This window comes from Panthera onca, chromosome F2 (genome assembly GCF_046562875.1).
Source record: "Panthera onca isolate mPanOnc1 chromosome F2, mPanOnc1 haplotype 2, whole genome shotgun sequence".
Lineage (NCBI taxonomy): Eukaryota > Metazoa > Chordata > Mammalia > Carnivora > Felidae > Panthera > Panthera onca.
The window spans coordinates 49,616,473-49,629,131 of NC_138356.1; the positions used below are offsets into that span (position 1 = coordinate 49,616,473).

General features: G+C 34.6%; 1 protein-coding gene across 48 annotated transcripts in view; it reads left to right on the forward strand.

Moving 5' to 3' along the window:
• The window catches only part of RIMS2 (regulating synaptic membrane exocytosis 2), a 602,465-nt gene that overhangs the window by 217,997 nt on the left and 371,809 nt on the right, over window positions 1–12,659 (forward strand). The gene's annotated exons all lie outside the window — the stretch shown is intronic.

Consider the following 12,659-nt stretch of genomic DNA (forward strand, 5'->3'; position numbering starts at 1 on the left):
GATTAAAAAAAAAAAACTATTACACAGTATGTGTCTTAATTTAGCAAAGGAAAAGGAGGCTTTTAAAATTTGTGGGCATTTAAAATGCTTACCGATGATAAATATATTGATGACCTTTTCATTGAATGTGAAGTAACATATCTGTTTTTTATAAAATTTCACTTCTTTCCTCAGGACAGTTTTATTCAGTTGACCAATTCTGTTTTTTTATGTTTAGTTTTTGGATAATTTAAAATATATAACAGTATGTGAAGTGCTGTGATATTCTGTAACAGGCTATCTATATTTTAAGATACTGGGCTTTTTAATTTAGTAATACATCACTTGAGTGTCTGTAATTTATGGTAAAAATAATCTGTATCGCATGTTATATTTAAATAAAAGAGGCGGTATGGCTTTCTTAAAATGTCCATGACCTGAAGCTACCAGAGTTTTAGGATTTGTACTCATCTTTTATAAATCTTTTCTTTGCTTGATTTCTATCTTTTTTTTTAAGGCCAAGAACTTATGTGTTTAAAAATATTAACGTTAGGTCTGGATGTATATTCATGTTAGAAATTGTGCTGTTAACAGTATGGCAAGGAATTAGTTTTAAAGGAAACATTAGTGTTAAAATATGGGAATATCTATATCTTGACGGAACTGTGGATCCCTATCAGCCTGCTTTTGCTTTAGCTTCAAGTTTCCTTTATTGTTGGCATGTATTTATGATTGCATTGCTCTCATTATTAAAAATCCAGAATTTTATGCTGTTGCAATTAAGCATTAAAATGTGAAGTTTCTGATGCTTCTGTAAGACCAGTCTTACTTAACCTTATTTTGATTTTTTTAAACCTACGATTATCTGAAACTACCAACTAATCAATAAAAATGTATTCTGCTTCAGGGGAAAAAAATCCTTGCTTTATATGTTCTTTAACTTCTTAGTCTTCAAGAAACATATGACATTTTTTCACATGTAGATCTACTGATTTTCATAAATGATCAACTACTTGATTTACTTTCAAAATCAGTCAAAACCAGTTGTACCAATAGTTATTATTTTAGAAGTATGAAGAGTGAAAGTAAGTTTATATAACTCACAATTAATGCCTCCACATATTTTAGTGTTTTGGTTACTTGTGTTCAGATCAGATATAATGGTCTTTTAGAACTCTTTTTCTGCTGAAGTTCTTTAAAAATATACAAATGCCTAGACATCAACATTTCAGTTAGCATTGAATCAGAAAGTAAGATGTAGACTAATAAATCATTCTTGAAGGAAAAGTCATGGAAAAAGGAGGACGCTGGTATGTCATTAGATGTGATTTTACGACAACTTTAAAAATGTTTCTAAATAACGAGCCTTTTGACCTTGTGGACTGGACATTAATGGTTTTGGGATTTGAAGCATCAATTATGTAACACCATCTCTGGAAAGAGCAGTCTTGGTTGTTATAACATGTAGAGTAATCACTTAATTGTTTGGACTAGTTCGAATGGAATATTCGGTAGTTGTATTGTGACATGATCTATGATCTTTAAACTGATGGAAAAATAACATCAGAGATATAGACAATTGGAATATATTTTATTCTAAATTGCTTTCTAGGAGAAATTACTAAAATAGTACTATGCATTGATTATACATGATATGTTGTTGAGGGGACCTTTCAGGTAGGAGTAATCTTGAGACTTTTCCCAGGTAGCTAATCTGGTAAGTAATCCCTAAATCTGCAACTCAATTTGCATCAGGTTTCAGATGGTAGGGCAGTTTACTTCTATGACATGTAAGATAAAGTGTTCAAAGACAAAAATCTCCCATAATAGTTACTCCAAAGACATTTACAGGTTCAACTTGTCAAAAGAGCCAAGATTTTAAATACACCAGTAATATATTCTGGATACTAAATTACTAAATTGGTGATGAATATAGATTGTTACAGTATTTTATTATCAAATGAATAATTGAAATTTATTTATGAGTGAAAATCATTAGAATATTTTAGACTTGTTGGAAGCCATAGGGACCAACCCTTATGTTTCAGACTGAAACTTCTTAGCTTTTTCTCTCATCATTGTGGTTGTTGAGTACCATTTTAAAATGTGCACAAAGGCAGTGGTAGGATATCCTCTGTTCTTTTACAGCTAATATGAAACAACTGAAGGTAAAGCAAGAAAAAAAATCAGGATCTGCATCCTGCATAAATCCACTTTGACAGGTTTTGATGAAATGCCACTTTAATTTAAATCCTTGTTATCAAGTTTCCTTACTATCAACTCATTTTTCCAAATTAAATATTTAATCAGATACAAAGATAATTGCTTTTGTTGCCAATAAAAAAATCCTCAAGTGCTAAAATCATTATGAAGCTTAAATCATTTTGTGAGCTTGTCTTTGGAAGCAAACGTAAGTAATATCAGGATGCCAGAAGATATATTTTTAACAGAGTTCATTGCATTGAGTACTCAATTGCTTTGAGCAGTATTCAAATGGACAAGATATGATAACTATCTTTTGTGATAAAATGTGCAGGAAAATGTGCTTGATTCATATCCTTCAAATTTTTCCATTTACCAATTTTGAGTAATCTCTCTTGTACGGAGAAGAAATCTGTATTTTTTCCAGCTGTGATTATTTCTTTGTAACTAAATGTGTGGCAGTGAATTTCCTGTGCCGGCCGGCCACACAGGGGCATAATAGGACTGGAATTTATTCAGAAGAGGTATTAGAGACAGTCTTTCTCTCCCTTCCATATACATATAATGAGAAGAGGCAGACTTCCATGTTTTAAACTAAGATTACAAAAACCTTAATAGACTAAAGGATATTTGGATTTGTTGGTGTTTTCAATTACTGGTAAGATAACCATATGATCTGCTTTGCCTGGACTAGGGTCAGTTTGTGCCTGCCATCCTCCACTAATTATTAGTAGTACTTCTGAAAAGTGTTGCTTTTTGACAATAAATTACAGGGCTGGTCTATAAAAAATGAAATGTAAAGCTTGAAATTACCTAGTGCAAATGGACTCCTTTTCCACTGACAAATTTCCACAGTTCTAAAACATTAATATTATTGAAATAAAATTTGATTTTGCAAAATAAATGTTTAATTATTTAGTCTGGTAGTGGTTTTGGTGAGAAGTATTTAGCCCTTTACATAGCATTTACTACTGCTTTGGTTTATAATGAAGCCATCAATTTGTGTTCAGGATTTTTGGCATAAACTCCTGTTATTCATCATGGCACATTAATGACTACTTTGACATTAAAAGAACCGCATGCTCACTTTTCATAGCTTTGAGAATGCAGTCTGCACAGCGTGCATCATTTGGAGTTGGTATGATTGTAGCACAATTGATTTTCATTATAGGAACATTTTTTTATGGACAGTCTTTATTGTGAAGTCTAAGGCACTCGGTAGTCTGATACACACATGCTCACATGTACACAAACACACACACATATTTATTTAACCTTGTTGGATATATATATATATATATATATATATATATATATATATATATATATATACTAATGATTACTGAAATACTAATCATATACCACAGACATAAAACCAAATCTTAACAATTATCTCTTTATTTCTAATCAAAGTGACTTTTGATTCATGAATGTGTATCAGACATATTTTCACTGGAATATTTACTGTGGACCTTAGCTATATACCACAATTTTTAGTACAGATACTTAATCTGATACTGATATAGTTTTAAAATATTTTCTTTACTGGAAAATTTTTATAAGCTACTGTTTTTGTTGATGACTGACAGGTAAATGTTACCTGTACTTTTTTGTTACCAACTTTTATATGATTATGAAGGATCTTAGAGAAGTCAAAGAAGATCATTACTGGTAAGCTTTCTGTTTAATGCTGACACTATTCACCAATTACTGAAGTGAACTCGTTTCATATGTGCTATGAGCTCTCATATTCATACTCACTCATCAGTCACAAAGATTCATGTGTATAACAAAAGAATTCCTAGGACTAATCTACAATTTGAGTTTAGCTTCTCAATCTGAGAAGTCTTAAATATCTCACAAAGGTGTGTGAACACTTCGTTTTGGGCAAAATGAGAGAAGCCATTGCTCATGGCTTTATTTTGCCTAATGGTTTTCAAACTCCGCCTTTTGTTCATTTGTTTTTTGTTTTCACCAGAGAATACCTCCTTCAGAATGTAACGCAGTATGTAAAGCAGGCAAAAGTGGAGCAGCTCTGATTTAGAAAGTGGGACATGGGATCCACATTAGGCTCTAGAAACACAGTTTTCAGCTGCTTACCTAAAATCCAACTCTGGACTTCTCATTTTAAACCTTGTTAAACTTTCCATCTCACTGAGTGACCTTTGAAATGTCAGAGGCAGAGGAAATGGAAAATGGCAAGGAGAGCTGCCATGTTTAGTCAAGAATTGATCTGTGCTTGACTTTCCTATACATACTGTGTTAGCCGTATGCTGTGTAGTGTTGACCGTGGAACTGGTGTTCGTGTCTTAGGTCTGCTGCTTCCTGGCTCTGTGATATTGTTAAAATCACTATTCTGTGAGCTTCTTGAGTTAAGGACTATATATTCTTAACCTCTGAATTCCAACACTTATCGGATCCTTCATGCTTCTTTCCAGTCAATACTGTCTTCCCCCAGCCTCTGGAACCAAATATCGTTCTGCTTTTTTCTCGCCTGGTAAAGATTACCTATGTCTGTTCTAGAACTTCATATAATTGAAATCATATAGAATATAATCTTTTATAAAAGACTTTTAATCAGCATAATTTAAAAATATTTATCCATGTTGTTGGATGTATGTGTAGTTTTTTTCCTTTTTATTGCTGAATAATATTCCATTTTATGAATATACCCTTCTCTCTCTTGAGTCTTATTTGTGGACAATCATTTTTATACTCTTGCATGAATACCTAGAAGAGGAATTCTTGGGTCACAGGGTAGATGTATGTTTAGTTTTATAATGCAGACCATTTTAAAAAGGGGTTTTGCATTTTAAACTCCCACCAAATATGTTTGAGCATTTTGGGGTTTCCACACACTTTCCAACATTTGAGGATGTGTCTTTTTAATTTTTGTCAATTTGTGGTGAGTTTATAATAGCATCTCCTTATGATATTTTGTATTTGCCTGATTAACAATGTCAAACAGTTTTTCATATGCTCATTGGCCAACTGTACATCCTACTTTTTTTTAAAATTAGGCTTTGTTTTTCTTAATGCGTTGTAGAATTTTTTGTTTGTTTGTTTTTTGCCTACCTGGATATCAATCATTTGTCAGATATACGTTCTGTGAATATTTTCTCCCAGTCTGTGGTTTGCCTGTTCATTTTCTTAATAATGCCTTTAGATGAGTGGAAGTTTTAATTTTGATGAAATCTAATTTATCAATTTTTTTCTCTTAGGGTTTTTGTTTTCTGTGTGCTGTCTAAAAATCCTTTGCCAATCCCTAAGTCATGAAACTATCCTCTTTTTTTTTTTTAATGTTTATTTATTTTTGAGAGAGACAGAAGGAGACAGCGTGCAAGCAGGGGAGGGGCAGAGAGAGGCTCCAGAGAAGGAGACAGCGTGCAAGCAGGCTCCAGGCTCCGAGCTGTCAGCACAGAGCCCCATGTGGGGCTCCAAACTCATAAACTGTGAGATCATGACCTGAGCCGAAGTTGGACGCTTAACCGACTGAGCCACCCAGGTGCCCCAAAACTACCCTCTTATGTATTTCCCAGAAGTTTTAGAGTATTAGCTTTGCAGTTTAGGTATATGTTCCGTCACATGTTAATTTTTGTGTATATGATGTGAGGTAGAGGTCAAGATTCATATTTTTTTCCAGGTGGATATCCAGTGTTCCATCATCATTTTCAGAAAAGACTTAAAAGACTTTCTACTCACTATCGGTTTGCTTTGTCACGTTTGTAGAGAATTAAATAATTGTATACGTGTGCTTACATTTCTGGACTGTCTATTCCATTCCATTGATCCATGTTTTTTGTCTGTCTTTGTGCAATACCACAGTGTCTTACCTTTATAGTAATCTTGAGGTCAGGTGGTATAAGTTCTCCACCCCTATAATTTTTCAAAATAGGCTGAATATTTTAGATACTTTGCATTTTCATACATATTTTATAAATCAATTTGTTAATCTTGATTTACAAGTTTACTTAGGATTAAGGCTGCGATTGTGTTGTATTTCTGTAGATTGATTTGGGGAGAGTTATCATCTTAACAACTTTGGAAGCTTCTGCTGGTATATCTCTTCATTTATTTAGGTCTTCTTTAATTTAACAGTGTTTTGTAGTTTAAAGGGAAGAGGTCTTGAATGACTTTTGTTAATTTTTTTCATAAGAATTTTAAGTTTATGGTCTTACTATAAACAGAATTATTTTTAAATATCAGCTTCTAGTTGTTTTCTGCTACTTTGTAAATATCTAATTTATTTTTAATATTAACTTTGTATCTTTTGACCTTGCTAAACTTACTTATCAGTTCTGTTAGTTTTCTTGTAGATTTGCCACACTATCCTATGTAAACAATCGTGTCATCTGCAAATAGAGATAGTTTCATTGCATTTCCAGTATTTATGCTTCTTACTTCTTTTTCTTTTCTTATTATAATGCTTAGGACTAATGGTGCAATGTTAAAAAGAAGTTATGGGAGTCCATTAGTTTTTGACAGTTTTTTTTTAAACCTTGAATGGGTTTGCATTTGTGAAATGCTTTTTCTGCAGTTATTGAAATGACCATGATTCTACTTCCTTGTTCTGTTTTTTTTTTTAATTTTTTTTTTAAATTTTTTTAAATGTTTATTTATTTTTGAGACAGAGAGAGACAGAGCATGAATGGGGGAGGAGCAGAGAGAGAGGGAGACACAGAATCGGAAGCAGGCTCCAGGCTCTGGGCCATCAGCCCAGAGCCCGACGCGGGGCTCGAACTCACGGACCGTGAGATCGTGACCTGAGCTGAAGTCAGACGCTTAACCGACTGAGCCACTCAGGCGCCCCTCCTTGTTCTGTTAATACTGCTAATTATATTAGTTGAATTTTGAATATGAAACCAACTTTGCATTTTTGGGCTAAATGTCACTTGGTCATAGGATATTATCCATTTTGTATGTTGCTGGTTTATATTTTTTACTATTAAAATTTTTTTTAAGTTTATTTATTTTTGAGAGAGAGAGAGAGAGAGAGAGAGAGAGTGGAGGAGGGGCAGAGAGAGGGGGAGAGAGAGAAGATCTCAAGCAGGATCTGCACTGTCAGCATGGAGGCCAGTGTGGGGCTTGAACTCATGAACTGAGCGACCTGAGCTGAAATCAAGAGTCAGATGCTTAATCGACTGAGCCACCCAGGCGCCCCAATATTTTCTGCTGTTTATAAAGAATTTTTCATCTGTATTCATAAAACCTATTGTATTTTGTCTTTTACTGACATGTCAGTGGCAGGTTTTGGCATTAAGATTTTTGTGAGCTCATAAAATGAGTTGGGGATTTTTAACTTATCCTCTATTTTGTCAACACTTGGTGTAAGATTGGTGTTACTTTTCCTTACATATTTGATAGAATTTACCCGTAAACCATTTGGACAGGAAGTTTTCTTTTTGTGAAAGTTTCTTTAAGATAAATAGGGCTATTTAGATTTTGTTTAATCTTTACTAGTTGTGGTAAGCGGTGTTTTTCAAGAAATTGGCCATTTTTATTTAAGTTGATTGATTTGCTGTTATAAATTTCATAATTTTCCTATATTATCCTTTAATGTCCACTTTAATATCCACTTTATAATGATAATCCTTTTCTTTCTGATACTGGTATTTAGGAATTAATGGTCTTTCATTTGCTTGATCAGTTTACCTAAGAGTTTATTATATTTTCTCTTTTAGCTTTGTAGATTTTTCTGTAATGTTTGTCTACTATTGCACTGATTACTGTTCTTTTCCTAATTATTCTCTTTCTTATCATTTTAATCATTTTTCTTCCTGAAGATCCAAATTTCTAGTGATATACTGTTCTTTAGCCTGGTGAACTTCCTTTAGCATGTCTTGGAGTGCAAATAGTCACTTCTCCATTTACTCTTATCTGAAAGACAATTTTATTTAGTTTTCATTTTTTTGTGAATATTTTTGTTGGATATAGAATTCTCTGTTGTCAGTCCTTTCCTTTCTAACCTTCCCTCCCCTCCCCTCCCCTTCCCTTCCTTAAAAAAGATTTTATTTTTAAGTAATCTCTACACCCAAAGTGGGGCTTGAACTCAAACCCAAGGTCAAGAGTTGCTTGCTCTACGAACTGAGCCAGCCAGGTGCCCCATCTTTTCTTTTAATAGTTTAGAGTCCTCTAGTTTTTTTTTTTTTAAGGTTTATTTATTTATTTTGAGAGAGAGAGAGAGAGACAGAGAGAGAGAAAGAGAGAGAGATGAGGGTAAGGGAGGTGCAGAGAGGGAGGGAATGAGAGGATCCCAAGCAGGCTCCGCGCTGTCAGCACAGAACCCGATGTGGGGCTCCATCTCACTAACCATGAGATCATGACCTGGGCTGAAATCAAGAGTTGGACACTTAACTGACTGAGCCAGCCAGGCACCCCAAGAGTCGTCTAGTTTTCGATGAGAAGTTTATGATGACAAGTCAGTAGCACTTTAAATCATTGTTCTTTTGTATTTTAATGTATTTGTATTTTATTGCATTGCTTTTCTCAATTTGCTTTCAAAATTTTCTTTCTCTTTTGTTTGTAGTAGTTTTATTGAGATGTGGCCATGTGTGGCTTTAATTGTTATTTATCTTCTTCGGATTTGATGTGTTTCTTAAGTCTGTAAATTTGTATTTTTTACCTAATTTGATAATTGTTTTGTCTGTTGTTCTAATATTTTTTTCTGCCTCCATCTCTCTTTTCCTTCTGATTGCTCAATTATTTGTATTTTAGGCTTTTCATAAATTATACTAGAAATTCTTGTAACTTTTTCAGTGTTTCTCTGTTCTTCAGATGAATTTTCAAGTTCATTGATTCTTTCATAATCTGCTCTCAGGTGAAAAGCTCATCATTTTTTATTTCAGATATTTTACTTTTTGTTGTAAAATCTCTATTTGGTTATTTTTTATATTCTACATGGTTATTTCTCTTTTGAGATTTCCTATCTTTTCAGTCATTATGAGCATATTACTTCACTTCCTTTAACCGTTATCATACTACTAGCTTTGAAATCCTTTTCTGCAATTCTAACATCCAACTTATCTCTTAATCACTCTCCATTAATCCTTTTTCCTCTTGAGTAGGGGTCATGTTTTCCCATTTCTTAACATTTTGAGTAATCTTAAATTTTGTCTTGGACATGTTTAACAATACTATATAGAGACTTTGAAATCTGTTCTGAAGAGTGCTGATTATTTTTAAAGCAGGAATTTAACTTGGCTGAACTTGAGCTACAGACTTTGTTTCCCGTGAGGTAGAACAGCTGAAATTTTAGTTTAAATATTTTAATTTTAGCTGAGCTGCTTGAAGTCTTTCTGTGCATGCATGAGATTTGGCAGTATTTATTATCCACAGAAATTTATTTTTCCTTCCTGTAGCTTTCTTTTTGTCATTTCCCCCTCACTTTCCACCTTCTGTATTTGCTCAAACCCTGTCCTCCGGTTTTTCAAGTTGGTAAAATTCTGAATTTTCTGATATAGATTTAACCTCCAGGCATTGAATAGATTTGGCTTAAAGTCATAAAAATGGCAAACACACCTAGTGTCATTCCCTTCCTCAGAATGTCACTTGCACCCCAGTGTCTGTCTGCTTTTTGTTACTTTCTAGGGACTTCAAGTAGTTATTTGTTGATATTTTGTCCAGGACGTATTATCTTTGGAAGGGTTAGTTTGATAGGAGTTCCTTGGCCATTATTCAAAGAAGAATCAATTCTTTAACATTTTAAATTGTATTTATTAAACACTATGCTGTCAGAAATTATATCTGTAGTTTCTTTCATAGTCCCAAGCTCATTGTTTGTAATTTTTCCCCCCGCAAATATCATTGAATAGCCAGTTGTCCAGTGGTTAATTTGGGAAACTCATGTCCTGATTAAATTATTGTATCATCAGATTATACAGAGAATACATAACTTTTAGTTACTCTTTCTTTGCTGCTCCATCCGTATTTTAATGACTGTTGCTAATGGTAAAATGTGAGCAACATGTACACAGGCTTTCTTCACAGAAAATACAAGTTTGATATTTCTGATCTATCAGTAAATGTCTGATCAGATACAATGAAAAGACAAATGCCATAATATTCATTCTTCATCTCATGTTTAATGAGCATCCATTTCACAGATAATTTCCATGTGGAATTTTTTTTTTAATTTTTTTTTCTTAATGTTTTTATTTATTTTTGAGACAGAGAGAGACAGAGCATGAGCAGGGAAGGGGCAGAGAGAGGGAGACACAGAATCGGAAGCAGGCTCCAGGCTCTGAGCCATCAGCACAGAGCCTGATGCGGGGCTCGAACTCACAGACTGTGAGATCATGACCTGAGCCGAAGTCGGACGCTCAACCGACTGAGCCACCCAGGTGCCCCTCCATGTGGAATTTTTAAAGGAAATTTGATGATGTTTGTGATGGGGATGAGTAGACTGAAGGTGAAATTTCACTTTCTGAGAGTAATCACCAATTCTTCAACTGGCTGTCAATCATAGTATAAGAAATAAAAAGTGTGTGCTCAAAGTTTGATGGTAATTACTTGTCATAAAGGCCCATCTTTTAAATTAATAAAATTTCCAAGGCCACATGTATTTTTTGCAATGAGTTTTTAAACATTGCTGCTTTGGGACCTGTGGAGTTATATTTTAATTTTGAAACAAAACTTGGTGTACGTAAAATAGGATACACTATTTTTCCTTAGAAACTGAACAGCTTGTTATAAAACCATATGCACAAAATATAAATCTGGGGATGAAAATATACGTAGAGCAATATGTGCTTGAAAGAATATTACCATGTTTCCCATGAAGCCCACAGAAATACAGAAATGTTCATTATAGCCTTTATCATTGGTGTTGCAACAAATTATAGATGAGCGGTTTCAGTCAAAAGTGGTACCACAGTTAGATAATACAGTCCAAAGATTATATGGAATTCTTCCCCTGCATGAGCATTAATCTTTTTTAATTTAATTTACTTTTTTTTTTTAAAGTAGTCTCTGGACCCATGGGTCCAATGAGTTCAAACATGGGGTTTGAACTCATTACCGCAAGATCAAGTTGCATGCTCTACTGACTAGGCCAGCCAGGTGCCCCATGCATGAGGACTAATCTTTGAATTGTCTTTTAAAGTTACTTTTGTTTATTTTGACTTATGTAAAAAAGATTTATTACGGGGCGCCTGGGTGGCTTAGTCGGTAAGCGTCCGACTTCAGCTCAGGTCATGATCTCCCGGTCCATGAGTTCGAGCCCCGCATCGGGCTCTGTGCGGACAGCTCAGAGCCTGGAGCCTGCTTCGGATTCTGTGTCTCCCTCTCTCTCTGCCCCTCCCCCACTTGCACTCTGTCTCTGTCTCTCAAAAATGAATACACGTTAAAAAATTTAGAAAAAAAAGATTTATTACTTTATAAAACACTTCATGTGAGTGCATCACGTATTAGTTTTCCATCACCACAAGCTTCATGGGTATAGAAAATACCCAGTTGTTACCTTGCAGTTCTATTGGTCAGAATTCTAGGCAGAGTCATCTGAGTTCTCTGCTGACGGTTTCACAAAGCTGGATCAAGGTGTCAGCTAGCTGGGCTCTTATCTGGAAGATCATGAGAAGAATCCGTGTCCAAGTTTATTAAGATTGTTGGAAGAACCCAATTCTTTGTAGTTGTGGACTGAGGTCCCTGTTTTCTTGGCGGCTGTCAGCTGGGAGCTGCTGTCAGCTTTGATAGGCCTCTTATATTCCTTGGCTCATGGTTCTGTCCATTTTCATTTTTTAATTTTTAAAGTAATTAACTTTGTAATTGATATATAATTGACATATGACATTGTATTAGTTGTAGATATACAACATAATGGTTTGATACATGTATATATTGCAAAATGATTGCTAAAATGAGTGTAGTTAATATCCATCAACACATAGATCTATGCTTATTTTTTATCTTGTGGTGAGAACTACTCTCTTAGTGACTTTGAAATATATAATACAGTATTGTTAACTATAGTCACCATGCCATGCGTTACACTTAGGTTGTTTCAATGTCTTGGCTATTGTAAATAATGCTGCTATATGAACATGGGACACAGAAGTCTTTTTGAGTTGGTTCTTTGACTTCCTTTGGATATATCCCCAGATACAGAGTTGCTGGATCATGTACCAGTTTTATTTTTAATGTTTTGAGGATCCTGTATACTGTTTTCCATAGTGGCTGCACCAATTTACAATCCCACCGACAGTGCACAGATCCCTTTTCTCCACGTTTTTGCCAGCATTTGTTACCACTTGTCTTTTTGATGATAGTCATTGTAACAGGCAGATATTTTCTTGTGGTTTAAAAAAAATTTTTTTTAATGTTTATTTATTTTTGAGACAGAGCATGAACGGGGGAGGGTCAGAGAGAGAGGGAGACACAGAATCAGAAGCAGGCTCCAGGCTCTGAGCTGTCAGCACAGAGCCCGATGCGGGGCTCGAACTCACAGACCGTGAGATCATGACCTGAGCCGAAGTTGGACGCTT